This window comes from Trachypithecus francoisi, unplaced genomic scaffold, assembly GCF_009764315.1.
Source record: "Trachypithecus francoisi isolate TF-2019V2 unplaced genomic scaffold, Tfra_2.0 Lachesis_group3, whole genome shotgun sequence".
Classification (NCBI taxonomy): Eukaryota; Metazoa; Chordata; class Mammalia; order Primates; family Cercopithecidae; genus Trachypithecus; species Trachypithecus francoisi.
In genome coordinates, this window is record NW_022681468.1 from 118147465 (window position 1) to 118158865 (window position 11401).

Consider the following 11401-nt stretch of genomic DNA (forward strand, 5'->3'; position numbering starts at 1 on the left):
AGCTGGGACCACAGGTGCACACCACCAGCTGGGACCACAAGTGCACACCACCCTGCCTGGCTAATAGTTTGATGTTTTGTAGAGATGGGGTCTCACTTTGTTGCCCAGGCTGGTCTTGAACTCCTGGGCTCAAGCGATCTTCCCATCCTGGCCTCCCAAAGTGCCAGGATTACAGGCATGAGCCACCGTGCCTAGCCAGGGTATACAATTTAAATCATGAAATAGAATGATAATAACAATATTAATAAGGTCATTGGGTGCCGAAATTTTGAAACAATATGATTTAAAATTTTTAATTCGCTAGAATAACTACCTAAATAATTTAAAATTGTATTAAAGTAACTGCCTATGTTGGTACCATTCAAGCTGATAAATACCCCAATCTTTTGATAGAACTTGTGAATTAAGCTTTATTCTTATGAGCACTGGAATGTCTATGAATGATTTTGTTGACTATCAGGATATTTTAACATTCACTCTTCCTACAATTTAAAACAATTTTCAAACATTATAATCATCTAGACAAGGGGTCCACAAACTCTGGCCCACAGGTTAAACCTGACCCTCTGCCTGTTTTTGCCACATTTTCAAATGATCGAATAAAAATCAAGAGAAGAACATTTTATGGCATATAAAAATTACATGAAATTAAAATTGTGGTGCCCGTAAATCAGTTTTACTGGAACACAGTCCTGCCCATTCATTTATCTATTGTCTATGGCGTCTTTCGTGCTCAAAAGGCAAAGCTGATTAGCTGCAACAAAGACCACACAATCTGCAAAGTCAAAATATTGTTTGGCCCTTTAGAAAATGTGCAGACCCCCAATCTAGACAGTCTGTCAAATGGTGGTGCTGGTGTCAGACTGAAAACATATCGAGACGATGATGATGATGATGATGAGAACAGCAACAACCACCAGCTTGGCAAATGAGAAAGCCAAAAAAGCATCACGAGATACCGAATGGGTAACTTATGAGTGAGCCCACTGTACAATGTGAGAGAGAGTGTGACTGTATGAGAAGCGACAGCACAAAGTTATGTGTTTTGAGACCATATCAAGTAAATGCACACTCTACATTTATTCTGTAGGGGCAAAAGTCTGAATGACGAGAGAGCTGAACTCTGAGAGGTCTTCAAGAATGTAACCATCCCATAAAATACAACAGGCTTCTACTTCCTTTCTCCTTCTTCCTTCTCCCCCAACCTTGTTTCCTCCTCTTGGGACGCAGATCCCACCCCAAATCTTTCTGAATTCCCACCAATCTGAATCTGATGCCTGTGTGGGTCCCCCAGCCTCTCTGTGGCATGTTTATCACAGTGACTTTCCTCTCACCTGCCCCCTGCTAAGGCTGTAAGTATATTACTCCCCACCTCTCACACCACCAAGCAAGAACACACCTTCTTCATCTGTAAGAAGAAAGAAGTTCTAGTGTTCACCTGCACAAGAGTTGGCCCTTCATTGCGTTGGAGGCTTGAGCAAACACCGTACCTATGTTCTCTCCTCTAACTCCTAGAGCACGTACAGAGACTGTTAGCCCATTTCACACACGAGGAAACTGAAGTTTAAAGAGATTAAGCCGCCCAAGGCCACACACACAGAGTCAGGTCTGGAATTCACACACTTTACAGTGCATGATGCTGCCACCTGATGCACAGTAGGGGCTCAGAAGGCACTGGATGCCTGAGTGAATGACTACATAGCCATGCCCACACAGGACCACTAACACACAGCAGCGCAATCTCAGAAGCTGCCAAGACCTTCCACTCCATGGGACCTCTGTGAACACTGAAATAACTTCCCTCTCTGGAACCCAGAAAGTCACCACTTGAACAGTACCTCTCACACCCCTTGCTAAGAGTGAGGTATCAAGTTCCTCCAATCTGAGCCTCAGGAAAGAACAGTAACTAGTGAGGAAAGGAAGAGTAGGCAGAAAACAAGCACCTGTTCTGTTTCTGGGTCCCCCCTCATCTGGGCCTCCCAGCTGCAATTTCTCTGAAGACCCCATGAGCAGCACGGACCACGCTTATTACAGTTCCTGCTTTTGACCTGGTAATCACATGGCCGGGAAGTGTATTTCCAAAGCAAAACGTGAGATCAGAAATAAATAAACATCAGCAAATTGAACATTCATGTTGGTAGTGCCGATTTTTAGATTGGGAGAAACTAGAAACAACCTAGATCCTTAATAGAGGGTGGGGAACGGCTAAGGAAACCGCGATGGAGCAAAATGATGGAAAGCGTCATTGTGCTTTACAAAATGGGAACCCTGCTTAGGTGGAAAGTGGGAAATGTTGACACAAAATCATATTAGTGGAAAAGACAAATCTGCATGTGCTAAACTAAAATATAAGCCTATATCAAGGAGAAAGCAGAGCAATATTGGCGCGGCATTATGCACACGTGTTCCTGTGAAAGAGGCCAAGAAGAGAGAGCATCCTGCGAGAGGCTGAGAGCAGGGAGAGACCTTTCCTCCCTGAGGTACTCACTAACCGGCCTGATAGCTCCTCCCCCGGGGCCCCACCGCCAGCATTTGTTTTGGAGTCAGATGACTTGAAATTCAAACATCACTCTGATGTCTACTTGCTGTGTGAGCCTGTGAACATTCCTTAGCCTCTCTGAGCCTCAGTTTTCTAGCTGTAGAGTAGAAATAATAGTGTCTAGTTCGCACAGGTTGTTGAGAGGATTAAATAAAAGAAGCCAGGTAAATCCCAGTACCTGACACGGAGTTCTGTAAATGGCAGCTCCTCCCTGCTTAGCTGACCAGAAGATCCTCTGAACTTCAAGCAGAATGAAATCCTGGGCCTCAACTAAAACATCACTCAAGTCAAGCAGGTCCTGGGTACTTGTCAGCTCTGGAAAAGACACTAAATGGGGCTAAAGGCTATACTGTCACTACACGCCCTATAATGAGACTTCAGAACTTGAAGACACAGCTCTACCCTCAGGGCTCACCTTATGACCAGCAATAAACTCTCCTACATAGTTCCCAAGGGGCCTCATGTGCATGGCTGGATTGGATCCTCCTGTCAATCATTAGGTAAGTACAACTATTATTATCCCCCACCAAGAACAAGGCAATGAGAGGGCAGAGAAACCAGAAAAGAGAGCAGAGTGGGGATTTGCATCCAGGCCAGACGGCCTCCACGGCTCCTGATTTTGCTCTCAAGACAGCTGCATTCTCTACCCTCAGCCACTTGGCTAGGGACTGTCAGGTCACAGCAAAGCTAGCAAGGAGCAGAGCCAGTGCAGAACTGGCCAGCACCACGGAGGACACAACAGATGTCAGTGCCCAGCCCACAAGTAGTCTGACAACCTAGCATGAGGGCAGGAGACAAGGGGCAGGGTAATGTCATCAAAGCGGCAGCTGGAAACCACGGAACTGGAGCAAAGGGAGGAGCAAGCCAGACAGAATCCAAGGCATGTGAGGGTCAGGGGTCAAACAAAGGAGATCAATCAAAGAGTCAGTCGTCAATTCACCCAAAGCAAGCCTTGGGGCTCTGGAAGAGAAGTTGCTTCTGTCCTTCCCAAAGGAGATGCAGGCTCAGGACTCAGCCAAAGTGGGGGAAAAAAAAGTGACAGCTAACATTCAAGTGGCACTTTTCTACACGCCTGAGATACTTTTGAGCATTTTCCAGGTGGAAAAACTACAGCCCCAGAGGCCAAGGAACCTGTTCAAGGCCCAAAACTTGGTAGAGCCAAGGCTCAAACTCAGGACCTGGCTCCAGAGTGCTCTCCTCCTCAGCACCACCGTGCTGCTGCCTGACCTGGGAAAGGAGGTGGGCTCCTCTTCCTTCACATCACAAGTGATCAGAGACGCTACATTTCAGGGGGAAAAGTATGTCTGGTAACTACAAATTTGCAACTTGCTGATATGAGTGGAGGGTTTCCAAGAAGGAAGCAGGTAGGGCAGCCTCCCAGCAGTCCGTTTATCCTTTTTCATAGGAAATTAACCTTCTTCTCTCTTTTGACTCTGCCTCTAAGAAAAATGGTTAAGTCAAAGACATGGCTGTCACCCTCCCACTCCTGTAGTCACGTGGCTGCATCTCTGCCATAAATCAAAGCTGATGCCCCCTTTCATCAGATGCCTGCAGATAATTCCCCTGCGATTTCCCTGCTGGGGCTCAGAGGACCAAGGCCTAAAGGGTTAACATCTCATTTCCTCTTGTCTTTCAAGCCTTAATCCCCATCCTGAGCTGGGTGCATTCCAAGCCCACCTGGAGCAGGTCATGACGAGCTCCCAGCCCATGGCTGGCCCTTCATTTCCCCTGGCAGGAGATTAGATGGGGCGCCTATTAATCACTCAATGCTTTGGTCCTCACTGCTGGCCAGGTCTTAGGCAGCTGGCCAAGGGCCGGGAGGTTAGAGCAGGCCACATGCTGCCCACCTGGTTGTGGGCTGCCCAGTGCTACCCTCCAGGGACAAAACACAGTGGCACTGTGAGCCTGGCTCACTGCCCTCGGACCACGCCCTAGAGAAGCAGGGATAAGTGGCACCTCTGCCTGGGGTGCCACCTCAGTGATCAGCTTTGGAAAGGCTGGTAGGAGAAGACAACACGGGCAGTACACTCAGCTGAAAGACTGGGTAGACAGGAAAAGAGGTAAACAGAAAGAGACCACTTTCCCAAGACAACCATCAATACACAGAACTGCTGCCTCTTGTTCCTCGGGTTCTTCTTTGGGGAATCTAAAGGGAAGCTGGGGAAGGGGAGTGGGGTGAGCAGGGATGTTGGATGGATAATTTGTTGTTATTATTATCACCGCACAGCTGGGAGTGCTTATTTGCTGGGTTTGAATACACAGTTGTAACATTCAGCCCTATGCTGTTCAGACACAAACTCCTGGATCTGAGGGGGCCTGAGATTATATATATTTTTCCTACAGCGATATATTGAGCTCCAATTGTCTCAAGCACCGATCAGGCACGGAGTAAAGAAATGGGGCAAGAACTGACACTGAGCGCCTGCTATGTGACAGGGCTTTGCCTTAAGCTCTGCATACCCATGCACTGGTCCCCCACCAGCCCGCCAGGCTTTGGCCATCCTCCTGTTACACAAGGGGAAACTGAGGCTGGGTGGGTGGGGAGTGGAGCAAGGCCTGTTGAATGAAAGAGATCTGTCAACAGCCAGATCCCATTCTGGGAAAGGAGGTTCAACTCACCGTGCCTGCAGGGAGGAAGGGGCTGGCTTTGCCTGTCTAGCCCTATTTGGGGAGTCCCAACCCAAGCAACTTGGGGCTCTTGAACAAACCCACCCTGGCCTTTCTCCCTCGGTGCTCACTCAGGCCGCAAAAGAAATTCACAGTGAGTCTGATGGTGGGCAGGCTTACATGCCTTCAAGTAGGCTGAGGGGGCTGGGCCTTCAGGACTGAACTAAATACCCCTCAAACCAAAGGAGAGGACCCTCCTCCTGGCCTTGGCCACAGTTCTCCATTGCTCACTCCTTAGAGTCAAGGTCAGGGCCTCTGTCAAAAAGGAACATGCTGCCTGGGATAAAGTGGCATATTAACCCACCACCTGTCAGTAGAACCACATTGTAAAGGAAGCCCAGGGCAGTGGTCTCCAAACCTGGGTGTGCAGAAGAATCGCCTGAGGCAACCCGAAAAATGCCAGTTCTCAAGCCCTGCTTCCACCCTGGAGCCTGTGTTTTTCTTTTGCTAGATCTGAATTTTGATTCAGATGTTCCTAGGACAACTGTTTCAGGAAATAATGATATAGTGGAAAGAACACCAGACTTAGAGAGCTGGGTTTAAGATTTCAGCTCTAAACCTGAGCTGCTGACCTCAGGCAAGTAAGCCTCAATTTTCTTCCTGTACAATGCAGATGCTGATGCCTCCCTTATAGGGGGCTGGGAGGATTAAAAGAGAAACCACTGAAAGCCCCAGGCATCGCACACACCAGTGCTCACTAAGCATGGCCCCAGTGAGGCTAACAAGCCAGCGAGGCTGTGGGCACAGAAAAAAGTTTTGATGGTAGGAGGAAAAGAGGGCAAAATAGGCCCAGATGATGAAGGGGTGTCCCAGACTCAGCACGGCGGTCCTGCGGAGGAGTAAAATTGGAGGATCCCAAGAGGGGGCCAGAGGCAGCAAAGCAGCCTAAAGTCAGAGCTTCCCCTGAATCTCCTCCTCGCTTGTGTCGGCCTGCGTCATGTGTTAGCTCCCAGCATGACATTTTTAATCCATTTTCACAGCGAGGATATTCAGCAAATACACATGAAACCTTTACATCTGCACAGAAGTAAACATCACGATTCTGCATACACACGCAAAGAAAGAGAAAAGGTGGGAAAACCAGAAAGGAGACGGAAGGGAAAAGTGAGATGGGGGGGTCAAACCCAGGAAAGTAGTCACGTGCTTTCAAGTGTGTTGGGGCCATTAACATGCGGACAGTGTGTTCCATGACCTGGAGAGGCCCAAGGAGGCTGTTCGGGGGAAACCTCTGAGTGGCTGGGAAGGCGAGGCTCATCCAGGCTGAACATAGAGCAGGTGCAAAGAATGCAGGGAAGAGACACAGGAGTCTGTGCAAGAAAGGCTGGGTGGGATATACCGTCTGGCAAAATTTACATCAGAAGAGAGGAAATCTGAATTTCTGAGCTGGGGATGGGAGGTGTGGGGAGGGCAGATAAGACCATGATAAAGAAACTGGGTGAGTGGAGGGATGGCCTTCAAGCAGGAAGGCGTTGGGATGGCTCTTAGATCAATAAAGTAGACTGGGATTAGGAAACATTTTAAATGCCCTGATGAAAATTAACTTTGATTCAACCATGTCCATATAGTACTTTTCTATCTCTCAGTCTTTCCTCAAGCTCTTTCCTCTGCTTGGCCTGTCCTCTCTCCCCACCAGCCTTTCCCATCTCCCTGAACTCCTCCTTAGGCTTCAAAGCCTAGTGGTAACTGCCGTAGCTCCCCTCACGCAGAATCGATTTCTCCCTCATCCGCATCTCCTTGATGTTTTGCACATCCCCCTTGTATTGCGGTTATTTCTTTACTCCCCTTTCTCCCCTGGGCGGTTATTTATCATCTGCTAGCCTGTGGACTCCCTGAAGGCAATGATACTGTCTTGTTCAGAGCGTAACAGTCCCCAGCACATAGTAACAGTCCCTGGCACGTAGCAGATGCTCAGAAATATCTGTTGGAGAAAAATTAAATAGAAGCGAATACTGGGGAGCCATTGTGATTTCTTGAGAGAAATGATGTGGTGAAATCAGAATTTTAGAAATATTAATCTGTCAGCATGAAAGAAGATGCATTAAAATGAAGAAAGCAACCCGTGGCTGGGAGTCAAGAGGGGAGATTATTACTGTAATTTGGACATGGTTGAAGGTGGGGGCAGTGAGAATGGAGACAGGGAAATAATTCCTCAGATATCACAAAAGAATGTGGAAGACATTTTGTGATGAATGAGCTATAAATGTGGGGGACAGAATGGGAGTGCTGGGGACATTTAAACATTGAGACTCCGAGCAATTAGGATAAAAGTGGTGGGAGGATGGAGAAGAAGGCAATACACAGCCTCTGTGTAGGATAACTGATTGCAATCTCCACAAGTTTTTCCAGGCAAAAACAAAAACAAACTCCAAGTCAAAAATCTCCCCACCCCTGATCTTCCTCCCAAACTCTGAGCTGTATTTTTCTTTCCCTAACAGCCAGTAAGAAACATTTCCTCATGGCATAGAGACTGAAAAGAAGGTAATGCCAATCTGGTGCCCTGCCCAGTGCTGGGCACAGAGGAGATCACATGAATTCAACTGGCCAGCCTCCCCACAAGGGACCAAAGCAGTTGCGTATTCAGAAGGGGTTCCAGTATCCTGCTCACCCAAACTCATTTCCCAGGCCCAGACCTCTGGGAAATCCCTGCTCCAGCACTACAGAGATTTCTAGGAAAGTCCCAGATCGCCCATCTGTTTCCTCACATTAATTTCAGGGCTAGGATTTTGTTTTCTAAAGGAATTCAACTATGATGCCAACGAAAATCTATAGGAATTGAGGAGTTCCGTATTTAAGTCACATTTTTAAAATGTTTGCTTCTTTGTATATTGAGACCCAGTAAGACCCTAGTAAGCCCAGTTACCCTATCACCTCCAACAATATCAATCAAGTAGAAGACATGCAGGTTTTAAAAGCCGTGTGATCCTTGAAAAATCTTTAGACTGTTCTGGGTCCTGGGTGCATCCAGCTGTGAATGGAGGGTTGGACAAGGTGATTGCTTAGATCTCTCTCGGGTCTCTATTTCTCTAATTCCAAATTCCAACAGGCATCCAGTGATCGCTATCCACGTCCAAGTTTTAGACTCATAGCCCGAAAAGGGCGAAGCGCAGCGTGGTAGAGGTCGCAAAGGAGACAGGAAGAGAAGCAAGCATGCACTTTTAATAAGACGGCAAAGGAGGCTGGGAGGCACGGTGCTGGGTGTGGACTGCTTAAAAAACTCATTAGACCACAAATTCCAGACACTTAGGTGGGCCCGAGAACGCCCTGAAATCCCCTTCCCAAGTCAGGGCTGATGTTATTTCAAAGAAAAAGAAAACTTAACTTCCAGATCTGAAGAGCTCCAAGGTGAGCTCGCTGTGCAAAAACTACTTCTGTAAGTGCGCCAAGGGGCCGCAGGTACTTGGACTGCACTTGAGGAAGTGTCCAGAGTTGGCGGAAACAACTCATCCACTCGGGCTCCCGGCGCTCGCTGGGTTGCAGCAACTAAGCTGAGACAGACGGACACACAGATGCGGGGGCCCAGGCCAAGGCTCAAGTAGCGCTGACCGAGACTTGCCCGGCTCTCGGGCCCCAGGCGGGAGGGAGGCGAGGCTGAGGTGGGGGACGCACGGGCTGGGTGTGCACTCGCCGGTCCCCCTCCGACCCGACCCGGGGAGCACGGGGCCCCGACCCGGGGACGACTGAGGTGGATTGTCCCTAGAGTTTAAGACTGTCCCTAGAGTCGAGGGTGGAGGGGTGAGTGCTGGCGCCAGCACAGAGCAAGACTCCCAGCAAGGAAGAGAACCAGAGAAGGAGGCGCAGCCGTCCGCACGGACCAGGCGCGCCCTGGCTCCCCGAGCCCGGAGCGGCGCAGCCCGCCGCGCCCCGGACACACCCACTGGGTTGCCGGCGCCAGCCCGCCCCGCCGGCCAGAGTGCTGGGGCCGGAGCCGGGGCAGCGGAAGCCGTGTCGGGGAGGCGCGGACGGCGCGCAGGGGGCGCGGGGCGCGTGGCTCTGCTCACCTGGCGGTCCGCGTCCCGGAGCGACCGGCGGCCGCCTCGCCTCGCCCCCGCGTGGTTCCCGGCGCCGGGCAGCCCGGAGCGCCGCCGCATGGACGGCCGCCGCCGTCCCGCCGTCCCGCGCCCGCCCTGTACGGGCTCCCGCTGTGCCCAGATTCCGCGTCGGGCTGCGCGGGCGGCCAGCGGTTCAGGAGCGCGCGGAGAGATCTGGCTCGAAGTTTGCGATCCGAGAGCGGGATCCGCGCTCCGTCGGTCCCTCCTCCCTCCCCCTTTGCGGCCTCCCGCTGTCATCTGGAGCCGCTCCTGCCGCCCCCTGGCGGCCGCCGCGGGAAGGACCGGCCCCCATCTGCCCCCCACCCGCAGACCCCCGAGGTCAACAACAGGATGGTCCCTGGGTCCCAGGGGAAGATACATCACCCAGTAGGAGGTAGCACGGTCTAGACAGAGGCCACGAAGGCGGGAGGGGGCGACAGTGGACAGGAGAGTGACCCAGCTGGCCAGGGCTAAGTGAGAGGAAAAGGGAGAGGGCGGTTGAGACCAGGCCCTGAATTCCGCGTTCGTCTTATCCTGAGGTCTGTGGGGACCTATTGAAGGACTGGGGCACGGGACGGACGTGGGCGTCCTTCCATTTGGAACAGCCATTCCGGCAGCATCAGGATAGGGGGAGGCAAAGCGGGGAGCGGACGAGGCAAGTGGTGCTGTAAACCTGTGCGAGAAGGGGGCGGTGACTCTAAGGGCAGGAAGGAGCCCTGGTCACACACACACTCCCACGCAAGGTAGGTCGCGCTGGGCTCCTTCTGAGGCCAAGGGAAAAGGACAAGAGCCCTCCAAATTCCAACTGGGGTTAGACAGCATGGGGAGGAGACACACACACCCTGACAGCCAGAGCCGTTCGGGATTCTTTCTTGTCTTATTCAGGGTAATATTTTGTTGGGGAAAAAATGCCTGCTACCAAAAAATATATATATTATTATTATTGTCATTAATAATGATAAAAATCAAACTTTGATACCTTCGTTTTACAAATTGGGAAATTATTGCCCCCAAAAAGGCATAACCAAAGAGATGCGGTTAGTTAATGGCGGGAAAATTACTAGGGCCCAGTTTCTTGAGTCCTAATTCAGAGCCAAATTCTTTACATTCGAGCCAAGGTGTTCAGAGCTGGGAAGGCAGGAAATAGAGTCACTGTGTGGAACTGTCTCCTCTTTCCCCCAGAGCAGGGAGGGGGTGACAAATATTTGAAGAGGCTCTCCAGATACAGGCGTTTCCCTAAATTTGAGTCAGCCTGTTTGTTTATCGCTGCCTCTAAAGCTTGCCTGCAGGGGTTGTTTTGAAAGTGCAGGTGTACCGAGAGGACAATGAAGGAGGTGGCAGAATGCAAGCTCCCTGCCCCAGAGCCAGGCTGCACCAGGGCTGGGTGCTGGGTGCTTCGTGGGAGCAGAAGGGAGCCCCCAGGGAAGACTGTCCTCCAGAAAAAAAAATTAAAAGGGAAAGTGGCAACCCAAGAGATTAGGCCAAAGAAACACCACTTTGAGTGCTGACTACTGGCCCAGAGGCTGGCAGAGCCAGTTCTGACTTATTCAAGAGCTGGTTCCAATGGGATGAAACAATTCCACACTTTATCAAACAGATTTTGATGGGACGCACCTGGTGTAAATGGGATTAGATTAATTCTGAGTGTCACCAGTCTCATGGGTCCAAATTAAGTCGATCTAACAGCTCTAGTAACTACTGGCCAGTTTAAACCATTTAGAACTGATTAAAAAAAAAAAAAAACCTGCACAACCTTAGAATGTACTTAATGTCACTGAATTGTACACTTAAAAATGGTGAAAATGGAAATTTTATGTTATGTACATTTTACCATAATTTTAAAAAAGAAAGCAAAACTAATAAGATTTGTTCAAAGATTTATTAATTCATTTGAGACACGTATTTAGTGCCTTGGTGTGGCCTTGGTGCTAGGATTCAAAGATGAAAGGAAGAAAACTTTCCATTCTAAAAGAAACTCCATGTAAGGTGAAGAAGATGAAATACAGCCAGAAAACCATACCAGTAGGTGGTAAGTATATGCAGAAGTATTTAGGAGCTCATACAGGAGTGCCTGCCTCAGGACAGGGAATCTGGGATGTTGTGCTAAGCTGAATCTTAAAGAATTGAGTGAGTTCATCGAATAAGGGCTGGGGCAAACAGGGCTTAG

General features: G+C 49.8%; 1 protein-coding gene across 1 annotated transcript in view; it reads right to left on the minus strand.

Moving 5' to 3' along the window:
- THSD4 (thrombospondin type 1 domain containing 4) overlaps positions 1–9329 on the minus strand; it is a 702948-nt gene extending 693619 nt beyond the window's left edge. The window contains exon 1 of the mRNA XM_033189536.1: positions 9205–9329. The gene's annotated coding sequence lies outside the window, so the exon portion shown is untranslated. The remainder of the gene's footprint in view (positions 1–9204) is intronic.
- Positions 9330–11401: the final 2072 nt, after the last annotated feature.